The sequence below is a fragment of the Bidens hawaiensis genome, unplaced genomic scaffold, assembly GCF_021521415.1.
Source record: "Bidens hawaiensis isolate Kalapana, Puna unplaced genomic scaffold, B.hawaiensis_p1.1 tig00004857_1, whole genome shotgun sequence".
Lineage (NCBI taxonomy): Eukaryota > Viridiplantae > Streptophyta > Magnoliopsida > Asterales > Asteraceae > Bidens > Bidens hawaiensis.
In genome coordinates this window covers 957,849-974,185 of record NW_027491304.1, presented here as the reverse complement: position 1 = coordinate 974,185, position 16,337 = coordinate 957,849, and the positions used below count along the sequence as shown (strand labels likewise).

The window sequence follows — 16,337 nt, the reverse complement described above, 5'->3', positions numbered from 1 at the left end:
AGAGCCGGTCCCATCACCCTTATCTTGTTTACCATATTTCATGTCCTTTATCTTTTCTTCTTGTTCTTTGGTGACAGGGGTAGGGACATAAATGTGGTTATACGGTGGAGGAACTTGACTGAATCCTATCCCCTCACCTTCATTTCTTTCCACCACAATTGAGTTTCAATCATTGAGTTGACTACTTTACTGGAACCTTCGAATTTTTTAAAATTAAACTCAGCCTTTTCAAACTTGCTAGTTAGATTTAAGATTTCTAACTTAGAGGCTTCCAGTTTAGCAGTCAATTCAGCGATTTCTTGTTTAGCATCAAGATGGTGACAGCTCTTTATGCTAAAATCAGAATTAAGTTTCTTAATGTCCTTGTTAAGAGATTCGATTTTATCAAAAAATCCCATTTCATTTTTCTTAAGTTTAAAATTCTCCGATTTTATTCTTTACATATCTCTACTTAGACTTTCATTATGAAGTTTATACATTTCTATTTTCTTACCACAATTTAAAGAACATGGTTGAAAACGTACCTAAGAATAATCCGGAGAAGTAAACGCCATGTATGCAAACTGGAGCTCCTTGACCTTCTCCTCAGCAGTGCTTTCTTCTTCAGAGTCTTCAACAGTTGCGAAATTTGCAGTCTGATTTCCAATGTTTAGCGCAGCCATCTGACCTTCCCAAGAGAATGTTTGAGCAACCATGCCTCTTTCACCATTTCCCGAACCACTTCCAACATCACCCCGAACATTCACAACTGGAACTAATGCCCTCTCCGTATTTCTATCTTTAGCGGGATTAGTGCATTCACGAGAAAAATGACCCGGCTCGTGACAGTTGTAACACCTGAGGGTCTCTTTGTTAAACCCCACCTTCTGATTATTAGGCATGTTCCAATTATTTCTACCCGTCCTCTTAGTAAACTTCTTGGCACGAAAAACTGCCATGGCAATTTGCCACGAGATGTCCATTTCTTCAACATCGTCGGGATGAATCTGATCTAGTTCAGCAGTGACCACCGGTTGAACCAAGTCTCCGGCCAGAAAGGCATGATAACAATTCATGAATCCCGCCATCCAGCGATATTCTCTTGAGTTTCTTTAGGTATGGTGGGAATCTGGCTGGGGTTTAGACTGGGAGTGGTTTTACCAAAATCATTTGTAGACTGACCAGATTTGGTGAAAAATACTGGAGCTGGACTAGGTGAATTTGACGATGATGATTGACCGAGGGTGGATGAAAACATCTGGAAGTTTCCTTGTGGTGGTTGTTGAGTGGGCTTGAACAATGAAAAACTATCTTGAGACATGAGAGCACTGTTTGAAGCAACGTTATAACCGGCAACACTATAAGAACTAGCATGATTATCATCCATACCACAGGCTTTAATAGTGGCAATCATTTCAGTCATGCTCATTCTGTTAAGATCTTTGGTCTTTTTGATAACTGCAACATTCATGTCCCAATTTATTGGCAAAGAATTCACTAGCTTGTTGTTAATTTCTGAGGTATGTAGAAAGATTCCAGCAGTTCTCATTTCAGTTACAAGTGATATGAACCTTTGAAGTTGGAATTCCAGTGTCTCTCCCAGAACATGATTAAACATATTAAACTTTTGTCGCAGCAGGTCTTGGCGACTTCTCTTCATATCCTCATTTCCTTCATAAACTTCTATCAGTGCCGCCCACAACTCGTTAGCTGTTTGAAGTTCTCTAAACTGAAGGGCAATCTCGGGTGAAAGTGCCATGGTTAGAGTTGAAAGAGCTTTCTCATCTTCTTCAACTTTAGCAAAATCCTCATCATCAGAATTAGCAACCGGCTTCACAAGAACCTCGTCTGAACCCTCCCTTTGATAGGTGATCCTTTGAGATCCCCTCACAATGCTTCTCCAAATTTTCGAATCATTCATCTTGGCATAGTGTTCGAAACGTAATTTCCTTTCACTGAATCCCTCATGAGATAATAGACGGGGTATACGAGTAGTAGTACCCATGATGGAATCAAGTTCTATGTGAAGTGATGAGTTGATGGAGCTGTTGTCATTAGTTAATTGGGTCATTTTAATTTTTAAGTCCAAATAAGATTAAGGTCCACTTAAAGGACAGTCCAGATTAATGGTCTAGGCCTAACACAGCAGACTGGGCCGAGACGTTGATCGAGAACACACCCTTTGACTAAGTTTTGACCGAAAACACAAATCGTTGACCAATTCTTTGACCGAGAACACAATTTGTTGACGTTGACCGAAAACCATTCTTGGCCGAGAACTCAATATGTTGACAGGCTGTTGACCGAAAACTACGATTGTTGACAAAATCTTTGACCGAGAACACAAAGATTGACCAAAAGTTGACCGAAATCTCTGATTTTGGGCAAATTTTAGCCGAAAACTAAGTGTGGCAGAAAACTAAGCTTAGATAAGAACTGATTTTGGCCGAACACTCCAAACTTTCCAGTTTTTCCTGCAACAAACTTTCGAGAATTAGGGAGTTTTGATTTATTTCCAAATCAAAGCCAATCTTTACCCAAAAACAGTTCAGTCTTCTTTTCCGATCAACTACTCGCCGGAAAAATTACCAAACCTTGTAGATAATATCCTCGAATCGTTGATATCACAATAACGAGCCTGAATTCGTCAAAGGCTCTGATATCAATTGTAAGTCCCGAATCTGGATCACTACAATATGATATCAACCAAACGAGTATTAGTGCGGAATACCAACACTCGATGACTCAAGGACATGAATAATAACAAGTAAATAACACGGGATTGTTTCAAAACACACGTATTATTGAATACGTCGGGTTCTTAAGCACTTACAATACTTGATCACAAGTACTAGGAATGAACAACCTTTAACCCTACACATAACATGACTATATATAGGCATAGCAACTAACTAAGCCGGCCCAACCAACCAAAAGGCCCACCGAGAACACATAAATGTTCTCGGCTTACACGCAATCCCAAAACCCAAGCCCAAACATTACTATATTAAGTACAAACCACAAAACTAGGCCCAACAGGAGGACTGTATACATGATCAAGGGAGGATGTACGGTTCCCAAATGAGCTCGAAACCTCGGTTCCCATTCGCAAAATCACTCAATTTCATCAGCCTTGGACAATTCAAATGAGACCCGGTCTTCACAACTAAATGAAGCATTTGTTGCATAATCATGTTCTTAGATTCTGATGCGTAGAAATTAGTCATTTCAAAATCTATAGGGTTCAAACAGTCAAACTTGTAAAGTTATGGGTCAAAACTATCAAATGATGAAAGTTTGGTATAACGAATGAACATAATAGTTTAATGAATGATGCAGTGATTTTGGTAACGAATTGGTTTATGGTTGAGGTAATGAATTGGTTTAAATGTCTCCCGAATGATGAAGAATGATAAAGTTTACAGTTCACACGAGTGATACATTCACGAATAAATTTTGGGTAACGAATGATCACACGAATGATAAGGAATAAAGTTCGCGTAACGAATCCGATACTGTAGATGTAACAAATGTGGTATTATAGATGAATGATCATAGTTATAACTGAATGACTCGTGTCAAAATCGGTTACTACTATTCATATGAATGATCAGTTACGGGTAACGAATGCCTATTAATCCATAACAAATCGTCCTTCGAATCTTCAACACATTAATAAACAATCTGGATTCAAGTCCAAATCTCAACCAAATTCAAGGTCGAATAAGCTTTCACCTGAATCTCCAAAGCTATCTTTTCCTCTTGAGAATAAATATCAAATGGGTTTTCATCACAGTTTTTACTCGGATCACCAATCATGGGAGGACTATATACATAATCAAGGGAGGATGTATGGTTCCCAAATGAGCTCGAAACCTCGTTTCCTATTTGAAAAATTACTCAATTTCATCAGCCTTGGACAATTCAAATGAGACCCGATCTCAGCATCTAAATGAAGCATTTTTTTGCATAATAATGGTCTTATTAGAAATTAGCCATTTCAAAAGGTATAGGGTTGAAACAGTCAAAAATGTAAATTTATGGGTCAAAACTATCAAATGATGAATGTTTGGTATAACGAATGAACCTAATAGTTTAACGAATGATGCAGTGATTTTAGTAATGAATAGGTTTATGGTTTTGGTAATGATTGGCTTAAATGTTTCTCGAATGGTGAAGAATGATAAAGTTTACTGTTCACACGAATGATACATTCACGAATAAAGTTTGGGTAACGAATGATCACAAGAATGATAAGGAATAAGGTTTGAGTAACGAATCTGATACTGTAGATGTAACAAATGTGGTATTATAGACGAATAATCATAGTTATAACTGAATGACACGTGTCAAAATCGGTTACTACTATTCATATGAAAGATCAGTTACGAGTAAAGAATGTGTATTCATCCATAACAAATCGTCATTCGATTCTTCAACACATTAATAAACATTCTGGATTCAAACTCAAATCCATACTTCTATCAAACTTGGATTACAAGTCCAAATCTCAACCAAATTCAAGGTCGAATAAGCTTTCACCTGAATCTCCAAAGCTATCTTTTCCTCTTGAGAGTATATATTAAATGGGTTTTTCTTCACAGTTTGTACTCGGATCACCAATCATGGGAGGACTATATACATAATCAAGGGAGGATGTACGGTTCCCAAAATGAGCTCGAAAACTCGGTTCCCATTTTCAAAATCACTCAATTTCATCAGCCTTGGACAATTCATATGAGACCCGGTCTCGGCATCTAAATGAAGCAATTGTTGCATAATCATGTTCTTAGATTCTAAAGCGTAGAAATTAGCCATTTCAAAAAGTATAGGGTTCAAACAGTCAAACTTCAAAAGTTATGGGTCAAAACTATCAAATGATGAAAGTTTGGTATAACGAATGAACCTAATAGTTTAACGAATGATGCAGTGATTATGGTAACGAATGGATTTATTGTATTGGTAATGAATTTGTTTAAATCTCTCTCGAATGATGAAGAATGATAATGTTTACTGTTCACACGAATGATACATTCACGAATAAAGTTTGGGTAACGAATGATCACACAAACAATAAGGAATAAGGTTTGAGTAACGAATCTGATACTGTAGATGTAACAAATGTGGTATTGTAGACGAATGATCAGAGTGATAATTGAATGACACGTGTCAAAATCGGTTACTACTATTCATATGAATGATCAGTTACGAGTAACGAATGTCTATTAATCCATAACTAATCGTCATTCAAATCTTCAACACATTATCAAACAATCTGGATTCAAACTCTAATCAAGAGTTCAATCAAACTTGGATTACAAGTCCAAATCTCAACCAAATTCAAGGTCGAATAAGCTTTCACCTGAATCTCCAAAGCTATCTTTTCCTCTTGAGAGTAAATGTCAAACGCTTTTTCTTCACATTTTGTACTCGAATCACTAATCATGGGAGGACTGTAAACATAATCAAGGGAGAATGTACGGTTCCCAAATGAGGTCTAAACCTCGGTTCCCATTTCCAAAATCACTCAATTTCATCATCTTTGGACAATTCAAATAAGACCCGATCTCAACATCTAAATGAAGCATTTTTTGCATAATCATGTTCTTAGATTCTAAAGCGTAGAAATTAGCCATTTCAAAAAGTATAGGGTTCAAACAGTCAAACATGTAAAGTTATCGGTCAAAACTATCAAAAGATGAAAGTTTTGGTATAACGAATGAAACTAATAGTTTAACGAATGAAGAAGTGATTTTGGTAACGAATTGGTTTATGGTTTTGGTAATATATTGGTTTAAAAGTCTCTCGAATGATGAAGAATTATAAAGTTTACTATTCACACTAATGATACATTCACGAATAAAGTTTGAGCAACGAATGATCACACGATTAATAAGGAATAAGGTTTGAGTAACGAATATAATACTGTAGATGTAACAAATGTGGTATTGTAGACGAATGATCAGAGTTATAAATAAATAACACGTGTCAAAATCGGTTACTACTATTCATATGAATGATCAGTTACGAGTAACGAATGTCTATTCATCCATTACAAATCGTTATTCGATTCTTCAACACATTATTAAACAATCTGGATTCAAACTCAAATCAAGAGTTCGATCAAACTTGGATTACAAGTCCAAATCTCAACCAAATTCAAGGTCGAATAAGCTTTCACCTGAATCTCCAAAGCTATCTTGTCCTCTTGAGAGTAAATATCAAATGCTTTTTCTTCACATTTTGTACTCGAATCACCAATCATGGGAGGACTGTATACATAATCAATTGAGAATGTACGGTTCCCAAATGAGCTGTAAACCTCGGTTCCCATTTCCAAAATCATTAAATTTCATCAGCCTTGGACAATTCAAATGAGACCCAATCTCAACATCTAAATGAATCATTTTTTGCATAATCATGTTCTTAGATTCTAAAGCGTAGAAATTAGCCACTTCAAAAAGTATAGGGTTCAAACAGTCAAACTTGTAAAGTTATTGGTCATAACTATCAAATGATGAAAGTTTTGGTATAACGAATGAAACTAATAGTTTAACAAATGAAGATGTGATTTTGGTAACGAATGGGTTTATGGTTTTGGTAATATATTGGTTTAAATGTCTCTCGAATGATGAAGAATGATAAAGTTTACTATTCACACGAATGATACATTCACGAATAGAGTTTGAGCAACGAATGATCACACGATTGATAAGGAATAAGGTTTAATTAACGAATCTGATACTTTAGATGTAACAAATGTGGTATTGTAGACAAATGATTAGAGTTATAACTGAATGACACATGTCAAAATCGGTTACTACTATTAATATGAATGATCAGTTATGAGTAACGAATGTATATTCATTCATTACAAATCGTTATTCGAATCTACAACACATTATCAAACAATCTGGATTCAAACTCAAATCAAGAGTTCGATCAAACTTGGATTACAAGTCCAAATATCAACCAAATTCAAGGTCGAATAAGCTTTCACCTGAATCTCCAAAGCTATCTTTTCCTCTTGAAAGTAAATATCAAATACTTTTTCTTCATAGATTGTACGAATCACCAATAATGGGAGGACTGTATACATAATCAAGGGAGAATGTATGGTTCCCAAATGAGCTTTAAACCTCGGTTCCCATTTGCAAAATCACTAAATTTCATCAGCCTTGGACAATTCAAATGAGACCCGATCTCAACATCTAAATGAAGCATATGTTGCATAATCATGTTCTTAGATTCTAAAGCGTAGAAATTAGCCATTTCAAAAAGTATAGGTTTCAAACAGTTAAACTTGTAAAGTTATCGGTCAAAACTATCAAATGATGAAAGTTTTGGTATAACGAATGAAACTAATAGTTTAACGAATGAAGAAGTGATTTTGGTAACGAATGGGTTTATGGTTTTGGTAATATATTGGTTTAAATGTCTCTCGAATGATGAAGAATAATAAAGTTTACATTTCACACGAATGATACATTTACGAATAATGTTTGAGCAACGAATGATCACACGATTGATAAGGAATAAGGTTTGAGTAACGAATCTGATACTGTAGATGTAACAAATGTGGTATTGTATACGAATGATCAGAGTTATAACTGAATGACACGTGTCAAAATCGGTTGCTACTATTCATATGAATGATCAGTTACGAGTAACGAATGTATATTCATCCATTACAAATCGTTATTCGAATCTTCAACACATTATCAAACAATCTGGATTCAAACTCAAATCAAGAGTTCGATCAAACTTGGATTACAAGTCCAAATCTTCAAGGTCGAATAAGCTTTCACCTGAATCACCAAAGCTATCTTTTCCTCTTGAGAGTATATATCAAATGGGTTTTGTTGGACTCGGTCTGCCCAAGAGACATATTAAATTTATGTGGCTAGTACGTTATGATCCAAGTCGGGTCATACCCAATAACAAGCTAGACAAACACCGATAATATTCGTTCATATACGATGTGATCATAACAAATGAATATTAACACTTGAGTTATTTGGAAAGGGGTTTCTAAATAAAATGTACTTGTGTAATAAACAAATCATATGGATGATTTATGTTTTATGAAAGAACATTACATAGTGTTATTTAAGTTGGTTAAATAACAATATGTGAATAATAATAACCAAGCATGTCTCTTAACATATAATAGGTTTTATAAGTTATAAGTTATAAACTTATAAAAGTATATATGTATGGATATATATATATATATATATATATATATATATATATATATGTTTAAAGTTTTATAAAAGAAAAAGATAATAACTCTTTCAAATGTAATATTATTATATGTTTGAGTGGAGACATGCAATGGTTATAATTGGTGGAGAGAAAGATGCCTTTATATAAAACCAAGTCTTTCTCTTTCATTCTTTCATAACACACATAATTTCCAAGTAAAATTTTCTCTCTTCCTCTCTTGGGTATTTTCATCCAACATAAGAAAAGAAGAAGAAAATTTCAAGTGCAAATCCTAGCTAGAAGTGGTGTGTTGTTGAAGCTTTGGGTATGCTAGCTTGAGGAGATTCCATATTCAAGTTCTTACCTTTCAATCATCATCTCTTTCACCCGGTTTTGTCATATTGAAAGGAAGTAGTAACATGCATGGAGTTATAGTGACATGCATGTATTTGATAATGTGTAATTCGTATTTGGATCCGGGTTTGGGTTTTGCATGTTTAAAATTGGTTTTATACATATCATATTAACAAGATTTAAAACTTTTATATCCGCTGCGTTTTTGGTAAAATAGGGATTTTATCACTTTGATAATCTTGTTAAAACCCAACAATGGCATCAAGAGCCGCTTATACGAATGCATGCTTCATTAGACCCAAAATTTTTCGGGTTTATGGTGTGTTTCACCATTTGGCCGAAACTTTTTGGGGTTTTGGTTACCCCATGGTTTTTCAAGGTTATACTTTACATGCATGTGGTAATCTTGAAAAACCAAGTCAATTGGATGATTGTTTAGTTTGTTTGGACAAAACCCGAAACTTTCGGTTTGCTTAAGCTTTGGCCGAAAGTTTTGAGGCAAAAAGGGGAACCATTTTGGTCTTGTGTTATTGCATATTTGGATGTGTAATAGATGTTCATAACCTAGCCATGGCCTTGTGTTTGGCTGAATGATTGTGTTGGTTGTTTGTTCATTCGATTTGGTTGTAATATTTATTTGGGTTTGTAATCTATTTATTCATTCATATGGCTTGTAATAATAAGTAGATTAGATGTATTTCTTTTACTAGAAAAATGTATTAGGATATATTTTGTAAAAGAAGATGCATGGATGGAAGCCCAAATAAAATGATGAAGACCACAACACCGGGAGTAAACACTTGGAGCATATGGATGCGGAATCAAGTGGGAGTTCACCGACACAAGTGCATGTTCTTTTGGGTCTCTTAGGAGAGACTTTTTGACACACTTGTCTTCGGTCAACAAGTGTGGTCAATATTAGGAGACTATGGTTATGAACTTGTGGTTGTGTATATTTTATGCTTGCATGGTTGATTTACTTATTATTTGCAATATGGTTTGCTTAACAACTTAAAATCAACTAGCATAAAATTGGTTCCTTAGAAATCGTTAGGTAATAAAAATTGGTTTTATTAATAACTAATGATTTCATAATAAAAATGGGTTTTATTAATTGGAACTTTGAAAATGGGTTTTTCAACTAAGTACCATACATTTGAATGCATGCCAATGAAAGGTACAATAAACAGTTTTCCAATCTAGAATTTAGAAATCTAAAATCCCTTTTTAAAAACAAGTTAAACACCATCCTTTTATACGACACTTAAGTCACTTGTAGACTTGAAAGTGAGTTAGGATCACCTAAGCACTTTTAAGAAAACTTGTGATCTTAAGGTGTGATTTTACAAGTACTTTTGGCATTAGGATCACCTAACCACTTGTATGAGTAAACTCACACGTGTGTATAAGTAGGACGACTTGATTTGAAACCATGACTATAGGATCACCTTAACATGGCGTTCAAAGGTGTTGATGGGATTTAACATACCAACTAAACATAAAACTAGAAGTTGCAAAGGGTTGCAATTGTCAAACGTTGACTACCTTGTTAATTCGAATAGTAGGATAAAGGTCACCTAACTACTATTTGAATGAAACGTTGGGTTCTAGATTTTAATCAATAATTGTCTTGGAGACATTTAAAGGGTATTAAAGATTAAAATTTTATTAATATCGAAAATACTAATTTGAACTTTGTTAAAATTCTTTTAGATGGCCGCAAACAACGCACCGAACGCAATTATCCCACACGTGCATAATCTATCACTAAGATCCATTCTGGATAAGGATCGTCTAAACTTTAACTACTTCATGGATTGGTATTGAAACTTGAGAATTGTTCTCAAGCAAGAAAAGAAGTCTTATATTTTAGACGATCCTATTCCCGATGAACCCGATGTCAATAACTTGGATGCCTATGCGGATTGGTTAAAATACACCGAGGATTCGCTGCAAGTTTCTTGTCTCATGTTGGGAACAATGATTCCCGAGATCCAAAAGGATTTCGAGAATCATGGGGGTATGACATGATAACCCAACTTAAGGAAATGTTCCTTACTCAAGCTCGGGTTGAGCGATTCGAAACGGTTCGAGCGCTTCATGCATGTCATATGGAAGAAACCCAATCTGTTTCATCTTATGTACTTAAGATGAAGAGCCACATTGATCGGCTTGAACGGCTTAACTGTCCCGTCTCAAAAGAGTTAGCCACGGATTTAATCCTAAATGGCTTAACTAAAAGGTTTGAGACATTCGTCAAACTACAACATGAATGGATGGGACAAAAGCATTGGTGAGCTTAACGCAATGCTTAAGACAGCCGAGGCCGGCATGGGTAAAAAGGTTTTACCCGTTCTTGCGATCAATGAGGGTGGCTCAAAGAAAAGGCATCACCCGGAACCAAAAGCAAAGGTTGCCATTGGTAAGGGGCAAGTCAAGAAGGGGTTCAAGGGAAAGGCAAAGGCGGAGCCAAAGCCAAAGAAGCTAAAGGTTAGCGCTGAGGATCCGTGCTTTGGTTGTGGTGAGATAGGTCATTGGATGATAAACTGTCCGACCTATCTCAAGGAGTTGAAAGCTAAGAGGGATGCGGGGCAAACCTCAGGTACAACTTTCATGATTCACATTGATCTTAATATTATTTCTTCAAACACATGGGTATTGGATACCGGATGTGGAACTCACATATTGTCACACCCCGACTAGGTAGTTGCGGAAGCGTAATACGGGAATGTAACAGATAACACTGGTATCAACAACATTGTTTATAAAGAAATTCACAAACTAATTTACATCATATTACATGGGTTGGTACTATGTTTACAACTAGATGAGAATCACATAACCGGTTTACGAGCTTTTTATTTAATATTATATATCTGCGTCTATTCACAGCTATTCAACTCTCCTTCTAACACCAAGCATGTAAGCAATTCATTCCACTTTCGCTTTACCTGAAAAGCATGTTAAAACGGGTCAACTACGTCTAGTTGTTGAGTTTCAAGTTTCACGAATATCAACGAAATCAGTATACGAGTTCGTAAAGTTTACAGTGTGTATGTATATATGTATGTGTATGATGTATTATACTAAGCCACAAGTGAAACCGAAACGAGCTAAAACACATGGCCACCCCTGCCCATGCACTCCCGTTGTCATTTAACAGCCACTTTGCCCCAAGTATGTACTATGTCTAACACCACATAGCAGTATGTAATAAGTTTAAATGACAATGTGCAACTGGGTTAACATGTTCCGGCATACCCCACCGGCTCTGTCAGTTGGGTTTGTCAAACCGATAGTACTATCCACACGTCACCGGCACGAAGTTAATCACTAGTGTTTGTGGGGACTTGTCAAGTGTTAGTACTTAGATAATCCACATCATCACACGTTTTCAAGTATATAAGTATATGTAAACATGCTTTTCACCCTAAAAGTTCGTAAAACAGTTTAGAAAGTGGGGGTCGTGAAACTCACCTTAATGTTGTTCGAGCTGGTGGTACGTATCGGTAACTAGAATGTCTCGATTATAGCTTGAATCCTATAACCGGTATCGTACTGTTAATACTAGTACAATGTTTAAACCAAATCGGGCTATATAACTAGTCTGGTTATAGCTGTTAGGCCCAAAACATGACCATAGTCTTAGATTGTGACGTTGTATACGATGAAAAGATTAAAACTGGATTTGGCTCAGTTTCATCGTTTCCCGAGCCTAGCCAAGTTGATTGTTTATGCGTTTCGGGATTAGGTAAGATCACATAAACTTAAGCAAATATATTGATTGATAAAATGATTTGATTTATTAAAGAATTTTAAGGTTTCGGTATCTGGTTTGATCGCAGGGTTCGTTTCCGTTTTCACACGGGTTTGATTATACAAAACGCGCACAATCCACCCGAATTGTCCAGAATTCTCGTAAAAAGTTCGTTTTTATCAATATCATTCAAAAATATGATATTTGACCACTTTTGACATTTTGACATACCAGTCAGTCCGTTAAACACAAAACTGCCGGTTTCGTTAAAACAATTATAATCTAAATCTTTGATTAATCATAAAAAAATATGTACTTATATATAAATTATGTAAATTTTTGTAAAAATACATTAAGACATGGAGAATTTTATAAAAATATTTTCAGAAATTTTATGATTAATTATTTATTTATAAAAATTCATTTAATAGGTTAAAATCGTGTAATAAATGTCCTGTTTATATCAAACGACCTCCGAAAAATCCGATAATTTTTACAAATGGCCTAAATGTTATTATATAGCCCCTGCAAAATCTCCAGAACCTAAATCTTTTGACAAAATGCCTATTTGTGCGTTTTTCGGCTGTTAAGATTCAGTTAAACCATAATTGCACAAACCATACTTAGACATTTCCAATGATCCCCAAACTTTACCAGTGATCTTACCATCACATATTTATCTCCAAAACCAAATTTCAGAATTTTTCAATATGTTTAGCTATTTTTCCCAAATAAACGCTCATAAACGGAAATAAATTCACCAAATATTCTCCGTTTATCGAAAAATTACCAAATTCGAAAAGGGACTCATTTATATGATCCCTAATGTCCCTGAAAATTTTTACAAGCTAAAAACAAGCACGTCACAACCTAATACTAAACAGCCCTTAAACGAGTGTTACGGGTTTACCTTGTCGGTTTTCGATGAGTTTTGCTAGCTTAAACGACTCTCCGGGTCTCGGGTTGCAAACTCAGTATATCTACATATCATATAACATCAAACCAAGCATAAATCATCCATGTGACAGCCTTGATAATTAGGGTTTTGGTTTTGGGTTCAAACTGAGCTTTCTAACCGTAAAAACGTTGTATTCATGTTCTAATCCGCGTTTTTGACCAAAAAAGTATATGTTCCTGGTTTGTAAACATGTTTAACATCAAAACATGGTTTTACTTGATTTTTATGGTTTTTGGATGGTTAAACATGTTTAAAACTGATCAAGGATTAATTTTTCATGGTTAAACTATGTTAATCATGGTTAAAAATCAAGGAAAACCACTATTTACCTTAGGGTTTTGATGAAGCTTGATGAAGAAGAACAGCAAAGGTAAGTTTTCTCTGGAAAATTGGGTACAAAATATCTCAAAATATTCTTTTATATAAAAGATACTAGAAGGGGGGTGGGCTGTCCCCTTGCGGTCGCTAGCTTATAAGGGCCCACTGGGCCTCTTTTTGGCCCAAAGGTGCCTCGGTTTTCGTGCCACGCGTAAAAGTCGGTCCAAAATTTAGTTCGGGTTCGGTTTTTCGCAAGAAAACTAGTTCGAGTGCGAAAACCAGCGCGAAAACGAGTGTTTTTCAGCCTAGTTTTGTAAAATAAGAAAAACGTACTGACTTGTTTTAAAAATCCATAATATTTTCACGGATTGCTTAGAACATGTCATATAAGTGTTTTATAAATCTTTTTCGGCTTAACGGATGCTACAATTCTCGTTTTGATATTAACGATTGCGTTTAAGCTTATAGCGTATCGATAAACGAAACCTTTTTCGTTTAAAGAGTTTTAAATGTACTGGGGCCTAAATATCAATATGTTAGCCTCTATAACATATATATAACTCGTATATGACCCCTCAGTATGTATACGGGTCATAATTAGTATCGGTCGGTTACTCGTTTAAGCACTACGAATTAACTGATTTATCGTTTACTTGTTACGTAATGAATATAGTATACCTCGTTTTGTCACGAATGTCACACATATGCAATTCATTGCAGGGGTTCAAAAGAAGAAATAAGGTGAAGAAAGGAGATATAAGTCTCTTCATGGGCAATGGCGCAAAGGTTGACGTCCAAGCCCGAGGAGATTATGTTTTAAAGCTTCCAAATGGTTTGGAAATTGTTTTGAAAAACATTTTATATTCCCCTAGTTTGACTAGGAATATTATCTCTGTTTCTGTATTAAGACAATCTGGTTATGACTTTAAGTTTGTTGATAATGGTATTTATGTTTTCATGGATAATGTCTTTTATTTTAAAGCGATGCCGTTTTATGGCATTTATGAATTAATTCATGATGACTCATACATTGATAACTCGTTGTACCAAGCTAACACCAAAAGACTCAAAATGGATTTGAGTAATACTTTTCTTTGGCATTGTCGTCTTGGTCACATAAACAAGAATCGTATTCATACACTTCGAAAGAATGGTCTTTTGAAATCAAATGTTGATTCATTTGATGAACATGAATCTTGTTTATTGGGAAAGATGACCAAAGAACCCTTTAATGGAACAAATGAAAGGGCGAAAGACTTATTAGGTATCATACATTCGGATGTATGTGGACCTTTTAGGACAATGACAAGAAATGGTGAAAGATACTTCATTACCTTTACCGACGATTATAGTCGCTATGGGTATGTGTTCTTGTTAAGACACAAAAATGAGGCCTTTGAAGTGTTCAATGTCTTCCAAAATGAAGTACAAAATCAACTCAACAAAACAATCAAAGTACTACGTTCCGATAGAGGAGGTGATACCTCAATGATGCGTTTCTAGAACATCTTAGGAGTTGTGGGATTGTCTCACAACTTACTCCACCTGGAACACCACAACATAATGGTGTGTCCGAAAGGAGGAATCGAACTTTATTGGACATGGTTCGATCCATGATGGCTAGAAGCTCATTACCTCTATCATTTTGGGGTTTCGCTGTGATCTTTGCTGCCCGTATTTTAAATATGGCACCAACCAAGAAAGTGGATAGGACACCTTTTGAAATATGGCATGGAAAGGCTCCAAAATTTTCATATAAAAAGGTATGGGGTTGTGAGGCTTATGTTAAGATCTACACCCCTGACAAACTTGAATGTCGATCCACTAAGTATATATTTGTAGGATATCCCACGGATTCGATGGGATATTATTTCTACAATCCAAGCGAGCATAAAGTGTTTATAGCTCGAAAGGCTAAGTTCTTGGAAAGAAGGTTCCTTATGGAAGGAACTGATAGAACTGTAGAACTCGAAGAGGATCGAGAACTACAAGCGATACACGTTTGGTTGACACTAGCAATCAACAAGAGGTTGTTGAGGATGATCAAATGGTTGATCAAAACACACAAAACATTTGCAAATCTGGTAGAGTTAGCACCCCACCTGAGAGATATGGATTTTTCATGGATGGATGCTACGTGGTTGATTCGGATGAACCCACCACATACCGAGATGCAATGTCGCAATCTGATTGTGACAAATGGCTAGAAGCCATGAATGTTGAGATGCAATCCATGCATGGCAATCAAGTATGGGACTTGGTTGCTCCACCTCTAAATTCCAAGCTGGTTGGAAGTAAGTGGGTTTTCAAGACGAAAACTGATATGCATGGAAACTTGGATACTTATAAAGCTAGACTTGTAGCAAAGGGTTTCACTCAAACTCAAGGGGTTGATTATGATGAAACTTTCTCGCCCGTGGCGATGCTAAAGTCTATAAGGATATTGTTTGCCATAGCCGCATATTATGACTATGAGATATGGCAAATGGATGTCAAAACTGCTTTTCTAAATGGGCATCTTAATGAAGATGTTTATATGGTTCAGCCTGAAGGTTTTGTCGATCCACAACATCCTAACAAAGTATGCAAGTTGAAGAAATCAATCTATGGATTGAAACAAGCATCCAGAAGTTGGAATCACCGTTTTGATGATGAAGTTAAGAAATTTGGATTAATCAAAAACGCTGATGAAGCTTGTGTGTATAAGAAAGCTAGTGGGAGAATCATAACCTTTCTGGTATTATATGTCGATGACATATTACT

The 16,337-nt window shown here is 35.7% G+C and overlaps 1 long non-coding RNA gene across 1 annotated transcript in view; it reads left to right on the top strand.

The window, feature by feature from the left end:
- LOC143628253 (uncharacterized) overlaps positions 1–16,337 on the top strand; it is a 137,223-nt gene that overhangs the window by 70,820 nt on the left and 50,066 nt on the right. The window contains exon 2 of the long non-coding RNA XR_013152719.1: positions 9,688–10,008. This is a non-coding gene — a long non-coding RNA (uncharacterized LOC143628253). The remainder of the gene's footprint in view (positions 1–9,687; positions 10,009–16,337) is intronic.